Here is an 18,877-nt window from a genome sequence, read left to right on the forward strand (position 1 = left end):
TGTATATATCAACTGTTATTTTCAGATTATTTTTTTGTGTATAACTTAGAGAGGGGGGGAAAGAGGGAGAGGGAGAGAGGGAGAGAGGGGGAGAGAGGGAGAGAGGGAGAGAGGGGGAGAGGGGGAGAGGGGGAGAGAGGGAGAGGGAGAGAGGGGGGAGGGAGAGGGAGAGGGGGAAAGAGGGAGAGGGAGAGGGAGAGGGGGAGAGAGGGGGAGAGGGGGAGAGGGGGAGAGAGAGAGAGGGGGGAGGGGGAGAGGGAAAGAGGGAGAGGGAGAGAGGGAGAGAGGGGGAGAGAGGGGGAGAGGGGGAGAGAAGGGGAGATGGGGAAAGAGGGAGAGGGAGAGAGGGGGAGAGGGGGAAAGAGGGAGAGGGGGAGAGGGGGAGAGAGGGAGAGAGGGGGAGAGGGGGAGAGAAGGGGAGATGGCGAGAGTGGGAGAGGGGGAAAGAGGGAGAGTGGGAGAGAGGGAGAGAGGGGGAGAGGGGGAGAGAAGGGGAGATGGGGAAAGAGGGAGAGGGAGAGAGGGGGAGAGGGGGAAAGAGGGAGAGGGGGAGAGGGGGAGAGAGGGGGAGAGGGGGAGAGGGGGAGAGAGGGGGAGAGGGGGAAAGAGGGAGAGGGAGAGAGGGGGAGAGGGAGAGATATTGCCATCGATTAAATGCAATTTTGTTAATTGTCTGTGAATTATGCCTGGCCATACCATAACCACCACCACCATGGGACACTCTGTTCATACCATAACCAACACCATGGGACACTCTGTTCATACCATAACCCCACCACCATGGGACACTCTGTTCATACCATAACCACCACCACCATGGGACACTCTGTTCATACCATAACCACCACCACCATGGGACACTCTGTCCATACCATAACCACCACCACCATGGGACACTCTGTCCATACCATAACCACCACCACCATGGGACACTCTGTCCATACCATAACCAACACCATCATGGGACACTCTGTCCATACCATAACCACCACCACCATGGGACACTCTGTCCATACCATAACCAACACCACCATGGGACACTCTGTCCATACTATAACCACCACCACCATGGGACACTCTGTCCATACCATAACCAACACCACCATGGGACACTCTGTCCATACCATAACCAACACCATGGGACACTCTGTCCATACTATAACCACCACCACCATGGGACACTCTGTCCATACTATAACCACCACCACCATGGGACACTCTGTTCATACCATAACCACCACCACCATGGGACACTCTGTCCATACCATAACCAACACAATGGGACACTCTGTCCATACTATAACCACCACCACCATGGGACACTCTGTCCATACCATAACCACCACCACCATGGGACACTCTGTCCATACCATAACCACCACCACCATGGGACACTCTGTCCATACCATAACCACCACCACCATGGGACACTCTGTCCATACCATAACCACCACCATGGGACACTCTGTCCATACCATAACCACCACCATGGGGCACTCTGTCCATACCATAACCAACACCATGGGACACTCTGTCCATACCATAACCACCACCATGGGGCACTCTGTCCATACCATAACCACCACCACCATGGGACACTCTGTCCATACCATAACCACCACCACCATGGGACACTCTGTCCATACCATAACCACCACCACCATGGGACACTCTGTCCATACCATAACCAACACCATGGGACACTCTGTCCATACCATAACCAACACCATGGGACACTCTGTCCATACCATAACCAACACCATGGGACACTCTGTCCATACCATAACCAACACCATGGGACACTCTGTCCATACCATAACCAACACCATGGGACACTCTGTCCATACCATAACCAACACCATGGGACACTCTGTCCATACCATAACCACCACCATGGGACACTCTGTCCATACCATAACCAACACCATGGGACACTCTGTCCATACTATAACCACCACCACCATGGGACACTCTGTCCATACCATAACCAACACCATGGGACACTCTGTTCATACCATAACCCCACCACCATGGGGCACTCTGATCACAACTTTGACATTAGCAAACAGCTCGCCGACATGACCCCATACACATGATCTGCGGTTGGACTAAATGGCAAATTAGAGTGGCCTTTTATTGTCCCCAGCACAAGGTACATCTGTGTAATGCTTACGCTGTTTAATCAGCTTCTTGATATGCCACACCTGTCAGGTGGATGGATTCTCTTGGTAAAGGAGAAACGCTCACTAACAGGGATGTAAACAAATTTGTCCAAAAAATAAGCTGTTTTTGCACATGGAATATTTCTGGAATATTTTATCGCTGCAGGAGACCAGCCAAATATAATACCTGTTAGGCCTGATGTTGCTGCAGGAGACCAGCCAACTATAATACCTGTTAGGCCTGCTGTTGTTGCAGGAGACCAGCCAACTATAATACCTGTTAGGCCTGATGTTGCTGCAGGAGACCAGCCAAATATAATACCTGTTAGGCCTGCTGTTGCTGCAGGAGACCAGCCAAATATAATACCTGTTAGGCCTGCTGTTGCTGCAGGAGACCAGCCAACTATAATACCTGTTAGGCCTGGTGTTGCTGCAGGAGACCAGCCAACTATAATACCTGTTAGGCCTGGTGTTGCTGCAGGAGACCAGCCAACTCTAATACCTGCCAGGCCTGGTGTTGACAGATAATAAGAAGACTTCCACAGAGCTGCATTGATTCCCCAGGCCCAGCCCCCTGTAAGAATCCATGATGAAGACAGTGAAATTATTTAGAGTAGCTTAGATGAGCCTCCAGAAGACATCCTGTTCGTTGCAGGTTGGAGTCCCCTGAGGATTGGTAGAGTCTTGTTGCAGCGGCTGAGAGAAACAAAGAGGACAAAGGAGAGAGGAAAGGCGAAAAATGACTGTTGCTGTCGGACCAGCTCTGCTTCAACTCTAACTGCCTTTGGTCTCCACCATGAGCTGCAGGAGATTTTACATCTTACTCACGGCGCCACAACGAATCAGTTGGACGAGCAGTTGATTTCCATAGAGGAAAATCTGGAACGGTTTAATTTCAATAATGATGTTTTTGTTTCACAAAATATATATATATATATTTTTTTGCCTTTATTTAACTATGCAAGTCAGTTATGAACAAATTCTTATTTATAATGACAGCCTACCTCGGCCAAACACGGAATGCGCTGGGCCAATTGTTCGCCGCCCTATTCGACTTCCAATCACTGCCGGATGTGATTCAGCCTGGACTCAAACCAGGGTGCCTTAGACCACTGTGATTCAGCCTGGATTCAAACCAGGGTGCCTTAGACCACTGTGATTCAGCCTGGATTCAAACCAGGGTGCCTTAGACCACTGTGATTCAGCCTGGACTCAAACCAGGGTGCCTTAGACCACTGTGATTCAGCCTGGATTCAAACCAGGGTGCCTTAGACCACTGTGATTCAGCCTGGATTCAAACCAGGGTGCCTTAGACCACTGTAATACAGCCTGGATTCAAACCAAGGTGCCTTAGACCACTGTGATTCAGCCTGGATTCAAACCAGGGTGCCTTAGACCACTGTGATTCAGCCTGGACTCAAACCAGGGTGCCTTAGACCACTGTGATACAGCCTGGATTCAAACCAGGGTGCCTTAGACCACTGTGATTCAGCCTGGATTCAAACCAGGGAACCTTAGACCACTGTGATTCAGCCTGGATTCAAACCAGGGAACCTTAGACCACTGTGATACAGCCTGGTTTCAAACCAGGGTGCCTTAGACCACTGTGATTCAGCCTGGACTCAAACCAGGGTGCCTTAGACCACTGTGATACAGCCTGGACTCAAACCAGGGAACCTTAGACCACTGTGATTCACCCTGGATTCAAACCAGGGAACCTTAGACCACTGTGATTCAGCCTGGATTCAAACCAGGGAACCTTAGACCACTGTGATTCAGCCTGGATTCAAACCAGGGTGCCTTAGACCACTGTAATTCAGCCTGGATTCAAACCAGGGTGCCTTAGACCACTGTGATTCAGCCTGGACTCAAACCAGGGTGCCTTAGACCACTGTGATACAGCCTGGATTCAAACCAGGGTGCCTTAGACCACTGTGATTCAGCCTGGATTCAAACCAGGGTGCCTTAGACCACTGTGATTCAGCCTGGATTCAAACCAGGGTGCCTTAGACCACTGTGATTCAGCCTGGATTCAAACCAGGGTGCCTTAGACCACTGTGATTCAGCCTGGATTCAAACCAGGGAACCTTAGACCACTGTGATTCAGCCTGGATTCAAACCAGGGAACCTTAGACCACTGTGATACAGCCTGGATTCAAACCAGGGTGCCTTAGACCACTGTGATTCAGCCTGGATTCAAACCAGGGTGCCTTAGACCACTGTGATTCAGCCTGGATTCAAACCAGGGTGCCTTAGACCACTGTGATTCAGCCTGGATTCAAACCAGGGTGCCTTAGACCACTGTGATTCAGCCTGGATTCAAACCAGGGTTTCTTAGACCACGGTGATACAGCCTGGATTCAAACCAGGGTGCCTTAGACCACTGTGATACAGCCTGGATTCAAACCAGGGTGCCTTAGACCACTGTGATACAGCCTGGATTCAAACCAGGGTGCCTTAGACCACTGTGATTCAGCCTGGATTCAAACCAGGGTGCCTTAGACCACTGCTCCACTCAGTAACCCATCATTGTCACTTCGTTAATCATAAAAATCTGAATTAAAGTGATAACAGTTTACATGTTAAAATGAATCAAATGATCACCAGCCTCTGCTATAATGGACACCGTGATTCATCGGGGGCTAAAGAAATGAGCGCATGTTGAAAAAACAGACTTCTTTGACTTGTGAAGAAAAATAAGTTAAGCTTTTTTGTTGTGGACATGGTGAGTTATTAAGACAGTCAGAAATCAGACATCCCCAAATGAGTACTTTCCTACATTTGCGAGCAGCAGGCCAGGTACCTCTATCTCAGGCGCACATGCTCCCTCAACATATCAGGACAGAGAAACCAGTCACATGCTCCCTCAACATATCAGGACAGAGAAACCAGTCACATGCTCCCTCAACATATCAGGACAGAGAAACCAGTCACATGCTCCCTCAGCATAGCAGGACAGAGAAACCAGTCACATGCTCCCTCAACATATCAGGACAGAGAAACCAGTCACATGCTCCCTCAACATGTCAGAACAGAGAAACCAGTCACATGCTCCCTCAACATGTCAGGACAGAGAAACCAGTCACATGCTCACATGGAACAGTCCAAACAAAATTGGCAAAACTTGTTTCTCACAAGTGTAGCAGGTTGTGAACTCTGCAAACAACGTTTCCATTCCAAGAATGAGAATGGTAAATGACTGTAATTAATACATACAATCAACTAAATGTATGTAACCAAATGATGGGCATTAGTGGTATATCTACTACTGGTGACATACAGTATCTAATGGGAAATAAGGCGATTAGGCAAACCATCTCTGTAATGACCTCGCTTTGTGCACGGGGGCATTGTCATGCTGAAACAGGGAAGGGCCTTCCCCAAACTGTTCCCACAAAGTTGAAAGCACAGAATTGTCTGCAATGTCATTGCATGCTGTAGCGGTAAGATTTCCTTTCACTGGAATTAAGGGAGCCAGCCCGAACCATGAAAAACAGCTTCAGCACATTTTTTCCTCCTCCATCAAACTTTACAGTTAGCACTTTGCATTAGGGCAGGTAGCATTCTCCCGGGATCCGCCAAACCCAGATTTGTCAAGCGTACTGCCAGATGGTCAAGCGTGATTCATCACTCCAAGAGAACGTGTTTCCACTGCTCCAGAGTGTAATGGCGAAGAGCTTTACGCCACTCCAGTTGACGATTGGCTTTACGCATGGTGATCTGTGTCATGGTGAAGAGCTTTACGCCACTCCAGTTGACGATTGGCTTTACGCATGGTGATCTGTGTCATGGTGAAGAGCTTTACACCACTCCAGTTGACGATTGGCTTTACGCATGGTGATCTGTGTCATGGTGAAGAGCTTTACGCCACTCCAGTTGACGATTGGCTTTACGCATGGTGATCTGTGTCATGGTGAAGAGCTTTACGCCACTCCAGTTGACGATTGGCTTTACGCATGGTGATCTTTGTATTTGATTTATTATTATCTTTGTATTATTTATGACCTTTAATTGATTTCTCATTAATTTCTTATGGATTTATTATGAATCCCCAGAGGGTGTAAAGCCATACATATGTTTTTTCCAGCAGCAGACTTGGTAATGTCAAAAGCTGCACCGAAGTCTATCAAAACAGCCACAACAAATATTTTGTTATTTTTTTTATTTTTCTCTCAGCCAGTCATCAGTCATTTGTGTAAGTGCTATGCTTGTTGAATATCATTCCCTATAAGTGTGCAGAACGTCTGCTTGTTTATTATAAAATAATATTGTATCTGATCAAACACCATTTGTTCCAGAAGTTTACTAAGGGTTGGTCCCAGGCTGATTGGTTGGCTATTTGAGCCAGTAAAGGGGGCTTTACTATTCTATTAGGTAGGGGAATGACTTCAGCTTCCCTCCAGACCTGAGGGGGCACACTTTCTAGTAGGTTTGGATTGAAGATATGGCAAATAGGAGATGCAATATCGTCCTCTATTATCCTCAGTGATTTTCCATCCAAGTTGTCAGACCCCGGGTGGCTTGTCATTGTTGATAGGCAACATACATTATTTCACCTCTTCCACACTCACGTTACGGATCCATAATCAATACAAATACAAATGATAAGTCAGAGGCAGTTTGGAACTCAGAAGTGAGTGTTGCAACTGGGGAATATTCAGCTAGAGTAGAGCGAGTGGGCAGCAGGTAGCCTGGTCGTTAAAGCTAGATTTTCTAAACTGACAAGGTAAAAATCTGTTGTTCTGCCACTGAGCAAGGCAGTTAACCAACTGTTCCTAGACCAGTTAACCCACTGTTCCTAGCTAGACCAGTTAACCCTACTGTTGCTAGACCAGTTAACCCTACTGTTGCTAGACCAGTTAACCCTACTGTTCCTAGACCATTTAACCCTACTGTTGCTAGACCAGTTAACCCACTGTTCCTAGACCAGTTAACCCACTGTTCCTAGAGCAGTTAACCCACTGTTCCTAGACCAGTTAACCCACTGTTCCTAGACCAGTTAACCCTACTGTTCCTAGACCAGTTAACCCTACTGTTCCTAGACCAGTTAACCCTACTGTTGCTAGACCAGTTAACCCACTGTTCCTAGAGCAGTTAACCCACTGTTCCTAGACCAGTTAACCCACTGTTCCTAGACCAATTAACCCACTGTTCCTAGACCAGTTAACCCACTGTTCCTAGACCAGTTAACCCACTGTTCCTAGACCAGTTAACCCACTGTTCCTAGACCAGTTAACCCACTGTTCCTAGACCAGTTAACCCACTGTTCCTAGACCAGTTAACCCACTGTTCCTAGACCAGTTAACCCACTGTTCCTAGACAAGTTAACCCACTGTTCCTAGACCAGTTAACCCACTGTTCCTAGACCAGTTAACCCACTGTTCCTAGACCAGTTAACCCACTGTTCCTAGACCAGTTAACCCACTGTTCCTAGACCAGTTAACCCACTGTTCCTAGACCAGTTAACCCACTGTTCCTAGACCAGTTAACCCACCGTTCCTAGACCAGTTAACCCACCGTTCCTAGACCAGTTAACCCACTGTTCCTAGACCAGTTAACCCACTGTTCCTAGACCAGTTAACCCACTGTTCCTAGACCAGTTAACCCACTGTTCCTAGACCAGTTAACCCTACTGTTCCTAGACCAGTTAACCCACTGTTCCTAGACCAGTTTATCCCACTGTTCCTAGACCAGTTAACCCACCGTTCCTAGACCAGTTAACCCACTGTTCCTAGACCAGTTAACCCACTGTTCCTAGACCAGTTAACCCACCGTTCCTAGACCAGTTAACCCACTGTTCCTAGACCAGTTAACCCACTGTTCCTAGACCAGTTAACCCACTGTTCCCGGGTCCCGAAGACGTGGATGTCGATTTAGGCAGCCCCCAATGCCTCTCTGATGCAGAGGGGTTCGGTTAAATGCGGAAGACATTTCAGCTGAAGGCATTCAGTGACTGGGTAGCCCCCTTTCCCTTCCCTTTAGTTAGAGTAAAGAAAAATCCAGCACATCATTTAAGTTTTAGATAACTAGGAATGAGCACCAGCACAGAGAGCGCAGAGAGGCTGCTGCCTATATTCAGACTTTATATCATTGGCCATTTTGATAAATGGAACCAGTCACTTTAAATAATAATGCCAATATTATATATATCTTGCATTACTCATCTCATATGTACAGCGCCTTGTGAAAGTATTCATCCCCCTAGGCATTTTTTATATTTTGTTGCATTACAAGCTGTAATTTAAATTAATTTTTAATTGGATTTCATGTAATGGACATTCACAAATAGAACAAATTGGTGAAGTAAAAATTAACGGAAAAGTGGTGTTTGCATATGTATTATTATTATTATTATTATTATTACCCCTTTGCTCTGAAGCCCCTAAATAAGATCTGGGACAAACAATTATGTACCTTCAGAAGTCACACAATTAGATAAATAAAGTCTGCCTGTGTGCAATCTAAGTGTCACATGATCTGTCACATGATCTCAGTATATATACACCTGTTCTGAAAGGCCCCAGAGTCTGCAACACCACTAAGCAAGCAGCACCATGAAGACCAATGAGCACTCCAAACAGGTCAGGGACCAAGTGGTGGAGAAGTACAGAACAGGGTTGGGTTATACAGAAATGTCTGAAACTTTGAACATCCCATTAAATTCAATATTTAAAAATGTAAAGAATATGGCACCACAACAAACCTGCTAAGAGAGGGCCACCCACCAAAACTCACAGACCAGGCAAGGAGGGCATTAATCAGAGATGCAACAAAGAGACCAAAGATAACCCTGAAGGAGCTGGAAAGCTCCAGAGCGGAGATTGGAGTATCTGTCCATAGGACCACTTTAAGTGGAAGAAGTTACTCTGGTCAGATGAGACTTAAATTGAGCTTTTTGGCCATCAAGGAAAACGCTTTGTCTGTAGCAAACCCAATACCTCCCAACACCCCGAGAAACCATCCCAGTGAAGCATGGTGGTGGCATCATCATGCTGTGGGGAGGTTTTTCATCGACAGGGACTGGGAAACTGGTCAGAATTGAAGGAATGATGGATGTCACTAAATACGGAGAAATTCTTGACGGAAACCTATTTGTCTTACAGAGATTTGAGACTGGGACAGAGGTTCACCTTCCAGCAGGACAATGACCCTAAGTATACTGCTAAAGCAACACTCTAGTGGTTTAAGGGGAAACATTTAAATGTCTTGGAATGGCCTAGTCAAATCCCAGACCTTAATCCAATTGAGAATCTGGGGTATGACTTAAAAACACCAGCAGAACCCATCCAACTCGAAGGAGATGGAGGGGTTTTGCTTTGAAGAATGGACAAAAATCCCAGTGGCTAGATGTGCCAAGCTTATAGAGACATACCCCAGGAGACTTGCAGCTGTAATTGCTGCAAAAGGTGGCTCTACAAAGTATTGACTTTGGGTGATGAATAGTTATGCACGCTCAAGTTTTCCGTTTTCTTGTCTTACTTCTTGTTTGTTACACAATAAAATATATTTTGCATCTTCAAAGTGGTAGGTTGTGTAAATCATACAATACAAACCCTCCAAAAATCTATTTTAATTCCAGGTTGTAAGGCAACAAAATATGAAAAATGCCAAACATGCTTACTTGAACAAGCCACTGGATATACTGTACTTTTCTATTGCATCTTAGCCTATGCCACTCTAAATTGCTTATCCATATTTCTATACTTCGTATTCCATTCCTTTACTTAGATTTGTGTATATTAGGTATTTGTTGCGAAATGGTTAGATTTTACTTGTTAGATATTGCTTCAATGTTGGAACTAGAAGCGCAAGCATTTCGCTACACTCGCAATAACATCTGCTAAACAATTGTACTGTATGTGACCCATAAAATGAGATTTTATCAGCTGATGGATGAACATTAAGCCTGTATTTTATTCAGTTGTGGTCCTTCATGTGCTTTACCAAGTAATATCTTTAATGCACAAAACCAAATATTATATTAATATTAATTAATATTAAAATTAATGATGTCCATATATCACAAACCCCCGAGGTGCTTTATTGCTACTATAAACTGGTTACCAACGTAATTAGAGCAGTAAAAATAAGTGTTTTGTCATACCCGTGACTGGCTGTCAGCCAATCAGCATTCAGGGCTCGAACCATGCAGGTCATTATTAGTAATATATATTGGTTTGGCGTAGGATGACCCAGACACTGTTTGAAAAACCTTAGGTGCTTACCTGCTCAGCCAGGCGAATTATAACCTGTCGTCCAGGGCCTAGTGGTTAGAGCGTTGGACTAGTAGCCAAAAGGTTGCAAGATTGAATCCCCAGGCTGACAAGGTAAAAAAAAAAATCTGTCGTTCTGCCCCTGAATAAGGCAGTTAACCCACTGTTCCTAGGCTGTCATTGTAAATAAGAATTTGTTCTTAACTGACTTGCCGAGTTAAATAAAGGTCAAATAACAAGGGTTGGCAGGTAGCCTAGTGGTTAATAGCAGTGGACCAGTAAACGAAAGGTTGCTGGTTTGAATCTCTGAGCCGACTAGATAAAAAAAAATGTCAATATACCCTTGAGCAAGGTAAGCCCTAATTGCTCTAGTGTCACCATCATTAATGGCTGATCCATGGCCGTGACCCCACTCTAGGGGAGTGGGATACGCAAAAAAAAACACATTTCAAATTCACATGTGTATAATACTTCAAATAGGACAGACGTAAGCCTCCCCCTAGTTATTTGTATGTGTCATAGGGGTCCATAGCTACAGCAACACAATGGAAACGACTGCTGCATGGTGCTAGCTGCTGCTACACAATGGAAATTACAGCTGCTAGCTACTGCAACACAATGGAAACGACTGCTGCAAGGTGCTAGCTACAGCAACACAATGGAAACGACTGCTGCACGGTGCTAGCTACTGCTACACAGTGGAAATTACAGCTGCTAGCTACTGCTACACAATGGAAATTACAGCTGCTAGCTATTGCAACACAATGGAAACGACTGCTGCATGGTGCTAGCTGCTGCTACACAATGGAAATTACAGCTGCTAGCTACTGCAACACAATGGAAACGACTGCTGCATGGTGCTAGCTGCTGCTACACAATGGAAATTACAGCTGCTAGCTACTGCAACACAATGGAAACGACTGCTGCATGGTGCTAGCTGCTGCTACACAATGGAAATTACAGCTGCTAGCTACTGCAACACAATGGAAACGACTGCTGCATGGTGCTAGCTGCTGCTACACAATGGAAATTACAGCTGCTAGCTACTGCAACACAATGGAAACGACTGCTGCATGGTGCTAGCTGCTGCTACACAATGGAAATTACAGCTGCTAGCTACTGCAACACAATGGAAACGACTGCTGCAAGGTGCTAGCTACAGCAACACAATGGAAACGACTGCTGCACGGTGCTAGCTGCTGCTCCACAATGGAAATTACAGCTGCTAGCTACTGCTACACAATGGAAATTACAGCTGCTAGCTATTGCAACACAATGGAAACGACTGCTGCATGGTGCTAGCTGCTGCTACACAATGGAAATTACAGCTGCTAGCTACTGCAACACAATGGAAACGACTGCTGCATGGTGCTAGCTGCTGCTACACAATGGAAATTACAGCTGCTAGCTACTGCAACACAATGGAAACGACTGCTGCATGGTGCTAGCTGCTGCTACACAATGGAAATTACAGCTGCTAGCTACTGCAACACAATGGAAACGACTGCTGCAAGGTGCTAGCTGCTGCTACACAATGGAAATTACAGCTGCTAGCTACTGCAACACAATGGAAACGACTGCTGCAAGGTGCTAGCTACAGCAACACAATGGAAATGACTGCTGCACGGTGCTAGATACAGCAACACAATGGAAATTACAGCTGCTAGCTATTGCAACACAATGGAAACGACTGCTGCATGGTGCTAGCTGCTGCTACACAGTGGAAATTACAGCTGCTAGCTACTGCAACACAAATGAAACGACTGCTGCAAGATGCTAGCTACAGCAACACAATGGAAACGACTGCTGCACGGTGCTAGCTACAGCAACACAATGGAAACGACTGCTGCAAGGTGCTAGCTACAGCAACACAATGGAAACGACTGCTGCAAGGTGCTAGCTACAGCAACACAATGGAAACGACTGCTGCAAGGTGCTAGCTACAGCAACACAATGGAAACGACTGCTGCAAGGTGCTAGCTACTGCAACACAATGGAAACGACTGCTGCAAGGTGCTAGCTACAGCAACACAATGGAAACGACTGCTGCACGGTGCTAGCTGCTGCTACACAATGGAAATTACAGCTGCTAGCTACTGCAACACAATGGAAACGACTGCTGCAAGGTGCTAGCTACAGCAACACAATGGAAACGACTGCTGCACGGTGCTAGCTACTGCTACACAGTGGAAATTACAGCTGCTAGCTACTGCAACACAATGGAAACGACTGCTGCACGGTGCTAGCTACAGCAACACAATGGAAACGACTGCTGCACGGTGCCAGCTACTGCTACACAGTGGAAATTACAGCTGCTAGCTACTGCTACACAGTGCAAACTACAGCTGCTAGCTACTGCTACACAGTGGAAATTACAGCTGCTAGCTACCACTACACAGTGGAAATTACCACTGCTAGCTACTGCTGCACAGTGCAAACTACAGCTGCTAGCTACTACTATCTACTGCTACACAGTGGAAACTACCACTGCTAGCTACTGCTACACAGTGGAAACTACCACTGCTAGCTACTGCTACACAGTGCAATCTACCACTGCTAGCTACTACTATCTACTGCTACAAAGTGGAAACTACCACTGCTAGCTTCTGTTAAACAGTGGAAACAAATTCTGCTACTAGCAACTGCTACACAGTGTAAACAACAACTAATAACGCTAGCTACTATTAGCTACTGCTACACAGTGTCAACAGCTACTACTACCACTACTAACTACTGCTACAAAGTGGAAACAACAACTACTACTAGCTACTACTACTAGTTACTACAAGCGACGACTACACTGTGGAAACAACTACTACTACCAGCTACGTTAACACAGTGGCAACAACAACTACTACTACTAGCTACTACTACCAGCTGTGTTTACACAGTGGAAACTACTACTACTACTAGCTACTACTACTAGCTACTACTACTAGCTACTACTACTAGCTACTACCAGCTATGTTTACACAGTGGAAACTACTACTACTACCAGCTATTGTTACACAGTGGAACCTATCACTGCTAGGTACTACTAGCTATGTTTACACAGTGGAACCTACCAATGCTAGGTACTACTAGCTATGTTTACACAGTGGAACCTACCAATGCTAGGTACTACTAGCTATGTTTACACAGTGGAACCTACCAATGCTAGGTACTACTAGCTATGTTTACACAGTGGAACCTATCACTGCTAGGTACTACTAGCTATGTTTACACAGTGGAACCTACCAATGCTAGGTACTACTAGCTATGTTTACACAGTGGAACCTACCAATGCTAGGTACTACTAGCTACTGTGGAAACATACTACAACAAGGTACTACTAATTCTAGCTTCTGCTACACAGTGGAAACAACTACTAGCTACTACTACTAGCTACTGCTACACAGTGGAAACAACTACTAGCTACTTCTACACAGTGTAAACAACAACTACTACTAGCTACTACTACTAGCTACTGCTACACATCAGAAACAATTACTACTACCAACTACTGCTACACAGTGGAACCTACCAATGCTAGGTACTACTAGCTATGTTTACACAGTGGAACCTATCACTGCTAGGTACTACTAGCTATGTTTACACAGTGGAACCTACCAATGCTAGGTACTACTAGCTATGTTTACACAGTGGAACCTACCAATGCTAGGTACTACTAGCTATGTTTACACAGTGGAACCTATCACTGCTAGGTACTACTAGCTATGTTTACACAGTGGAACCTACCAATGCTAGGTACTACTAGCTATGTTTACACAGTGGAACCTACCAATGCTAGGTACTACTAGCTATGTTTACACAGTGGAACCTACCAATGCTAGGTACTACTAGCTATGTTTACACAGTGGAACCTACCAATGCTAGGTACTACTAGCTATGTTTACACAGTGGAACCTACCAATGCTAGGTACTACTAGCTACTGTGGAAACATACTACAACAAGGTACTACTAATTCTAGCTTCTGCTACACAGTGGAAACAACTACTAGCTACTACTACTAGCTACTGCTACACAGTGGAAACAACTACTAGCTACTACTACTAGCTACTGCTACACAGTGGAAACAACTACTAGCTACTACTACTAGCTACTGCTACACAGTGGAAACAACTACTAGCTACTACTACTAGCTACTGCTACACAGTGGAAACAACTACTAGCTACTACTACTAGCTACTGCTACACAGTGGAAACAACTACTAGCTACTTCTACACAGTGTAAACAACAACTACTACTAGCTACTACTACTAGCTACTGCTACACAGTGGAAAATACTACAACTACTAACTACTACTAGCTACTACTACACAGTGGAAACAACTACTACTTCTACTACTACTAGCTACTGCTACACAGTGGAAACAACTACTAGCTACTTCTACACAGTGTAAACAACAACTACTACTAGCTACTACTACTAGCTACTGCTACACATCAGAAACAATTACTACTACCAACTACTGCTACACAGTGGAAAATACTACAACTACTAACTACTACTAGCTACTGCTACACAGTGGAAACAACGACTACTAGTTACTACAACTATTTACTACTAGCTATGGCTACATAGTGGAAACAACTACTACTACTAGCTACGGCTACATAGTGGAACAAACTACCACTACTAACTACTACTAGCTACGGCTACATAGTGGAACAAACTACTACTACTAACTACTACTAGCAACTGCTGCACAGTGGAAACAACTACTACTATTAACTACTACTAGCTACTGCTACACAGTGGAAACAACTACTACTACTAGCAACTGCTACACAGTGGAAACAACTACTACTATTAACTACTACTAGCTACTGCTACACAGTGGAAACAACTACTACTATTAACTACTACTAGCTACTGCTACACAGTGGAAACAACTACTACTACTACTAGCTACTACTACACAGTGGAAACAACTACTACTACTAACTACTACTAGCTACAGCTACACAGTGGAAACAACTACTACTATTAACTACTACTAGCTACTACTACACAGTGGAAACAACTACTACTACTAGCTACTACTACACAGTGGAAACAACTACTACTACTAGCTATGGCTACATAGTGGAAACAACTACTACTACTAGCTATGGCTACATAGTGGAAACAACTACTACTACTAGCTACTACTACACAGTGGAAACAACTACTACTACTAACTACTACTAGCTACAGCTACACAGTGGAAACAACTACTACTATTAACTACTACTAGCTACTACTACACAGTGGAAACAACTACTACTACTAACTACTACTAGCTACAGCTACACAGTGGAAACAACTACTACTATTAACTACTACTAGCTACTACTACACAGTGGAAACAACTACTACTAGCTACTACTACACAGTTGAAACAACTACTACTAGCTACTACTACACAGTGGAAACAACTACTACTAGTTACTACAACTATTTACTACTAGCTGCCGCTACATTGTCAAAATATAATTACTACTACTAGATACTACTAGCTACTGCTACTCAGTGGAAATATAATTACTACTACTAGATACTACTAGCTACTGCTACTCAGTGGAAATATAATTACTACTACTAGATACTACTAGCTACTGCTACTCAGTGGAAAATACTACTACTATTACTAGCTACCGCTACATAGTGGAAATATAACTACTACTACTAGATACTACTAGCTACTGCTACTCAGTGGAAACCATTACAACTACTACTAGACACTACTAGCTAATGCTACACAGTTAAACAATTACTACTACTAGCTAATGCTACACACACACACACGCACACACACACACACACACACACACACACACACACACACACACACACACACACACGTTATGCAGGTGCAGTACATAAAGGAATGTAGGAACACATCATATCAGGAGACTAGACTGGGTATGATGTAGGTACAGTAGGAACACACCATATCAGGAGACTAGACTGGGTATGATGTAGGTACAGTAGGAACACACCATATCAGGAGACTAGATTGGGTATGATGTAGGTACAGTAGGAACACATCATATCAGGAGACTAGACTGGGTATGATGTAGGTACAGTAGGAACACACCATATCAGGAGACTAGATTGGGTATGATGTAGGTACAGTAGGAACACACCATATCAGGAGACTAGACTGGGTATGATGTAGGTACAGTAGGAACACACCATATCAGGAGACTAGATTGGGTATGATGTAGGTACAGTAGGAACACACCATATCAGGAGACTAGACTGGGTATGATGTAGGTACAGTAGGAACACACCATATCAGGAGACTAGACTGGGTATGATGTAGGTACAGTAGAAACACACCATATCAGGAGACTAGACTGCGTATGACGTAAGTGCACATTCTCTTCATCATTGGAGAGAATATAATCATTTTAATACTGTAGAATGTTGTTGTCCACAGGTCCGGTGATCTCTACTTTAAATCCCCTCAAGACATGATGACCTAATGGAGCAGACCCACCAATCCCTCCATGTATCACCTTGCATTATTTATTCCTGGGTTTGTAAATCAACATTGTTCTTCCCCTCTGAGATGCTCAGTGGCTAGGCAGGAAAGAGCAAAACGTCATATATATGTCTCGGCTTGAGCTATGTGATGTTTGCACTTCTGCATTCAATTCACACACACACAACTACAGACAGACAGCCATGCATGCTGGCACGGACACGCTGACATTCCACACACACACACACACACACACACACACACACACACACACAGACACACACACACACACACACACAGAGAGATCAATTACGGACTAGGCTGCCAACCAACCCATCAAGTCTATAATAACACAGCCTCTCTTCTCTGCAGTAAATTACCTCATCCTCCTCTATACCCAGGGGTATTTAATAATGCCCATGCTATACATCAAACCTAGCCAGGTGTCTCTGGAATGAGATCCCAGCCAGGTGTTTCTGGAATAAGATCCAAGCCAGGTGTCTCTGGAACGAAATCCCAGCCAGGTGTTCCTGGAACGAGATCTGAGCCAGGTGTTCTGGAATGAGATCCCAGCCAGGTGTTCTGGAACGAAATACCCAGCCAGGTGTTCCTGGAACGAGATCCCAGCCAGGTGTTCTGGAATGAGATCCCAGCCAGGTGATCTGGAACGAGATCCCAGCCAGGTGTTCTGGAACTAGATCCCAGCCAGGTGTTCTGGAATGAGATCCCAGCCAGGTGATCTGGAACGAGATCCCAGCCAGGTGTTCTGGAACGAGATCCCAGCCAGGTGTTCCTGGAACGAGATCCCAGCCAGGTGTTCCTGGAACGAGATCACAGCCAGGTGTTCCTGGAACGAGAACCCAGCCAGGTGTTCTGGAATGAGATCCCAGCCAGGTGTTCTGGGACGAGATCCCAGCCAGGTGTTCTGGAACGAGATCCCAGCCAGGTGTTCTGGAACGAGATCCCAGCCAGGTGTTCTGGAACGAGATCCCAGCCAGGTGTTCCTGGAATGAGATCCCAGCCAGGTGTTCTGGAACGAGATCCCAGCCAGGTGTTCTGGAACGAGATCCCAGCCAGGTGTTCTGGAACGAGATCCCAGCCAGGTGTTCTGGAACGAGATCCCAGCCAGGTGTTCCTGGAACGAGATCCCAGCCAGGTGTTCTGGAACGAGATCCCAGCCAGGTGTTCCTGGAACAAGATCCTGGCATCATTTAAATTCTAAAATACAAAGGCTCAGTGTGAGTTGTTGAGCTTCAGACGCAGGGGATAGGGGAAGTAGGGAGAAGGAGGGGGTGGGGGAAAGGGGAGGAGGGTCAGTGGGAAGGAGAGACAGTGGGAGGGAAGAGGGAGGAGGGACGGAGGGGAATGGCAGGTCTGTTTATGCCAGGGTCAGACTTCTTATTAATTGTAACACACAAAATATACATTTAAAAACACTTTGAAGTTGCTTGTTGAGGTGTATACTAATAGCCTCTCCTCAATGGAGTAGGACAGTACTCAGTTTAATATGAGCTTGATGTTTTCCTACACAGCAGCAGGGGTCACTGACAAAGGTGAGAAGGCCTATAGGGAGGAGGTCAGAGAACTGGCAGTGTGGTGCCAGGACAACAACCTCTCCCTCAATGTGAGCAAGACCAAGGAGCTGATTGTGGACTACAGGAAAAGGCGGGCCGAATAGGCCCCCATTAACATCGACGGGGCTGTAGTGCAGTGGGTCGAGAGTTTCAAGTTCCTTGGTGTCCACATCACCAACGACCTATCATGGTCCAAACATACCAAGACAGTCGTGAAGATATCACGACAACACCTTTTTCCCCTCAGGAGACTGAAAAGATTTGGCATGGGTCCTCAGATCCTCAAAAGGGTCTACATCTGCACCTTCGAGAGCATCCTGACCGGTTGCATCACTGCCTGGTATGGCAACTGCTCAGTATCTGACTGCAAGGCACTACAGAGGGTAGTTTGAACGGCCCAGGACATCACTGGGGCTAAGCTCTCTGTCATCCAGGACCTATATAATAGGCGGT

This window comes from Oncorhynchus mykiss, chromosome 11 (assembly GCF_013265735.2).
Source record: "Oncorhynchus mykiss isolate Arlee chromosome 11, USDA_OmykA_1.1, whole genome shotgun sequence".
NCBI lineage: Eukaryota > Metazoa > Chordata > Actinopteri > Salmoniformes > Salmonidae > Oncorhynchus > Oncorhynchus mykiss.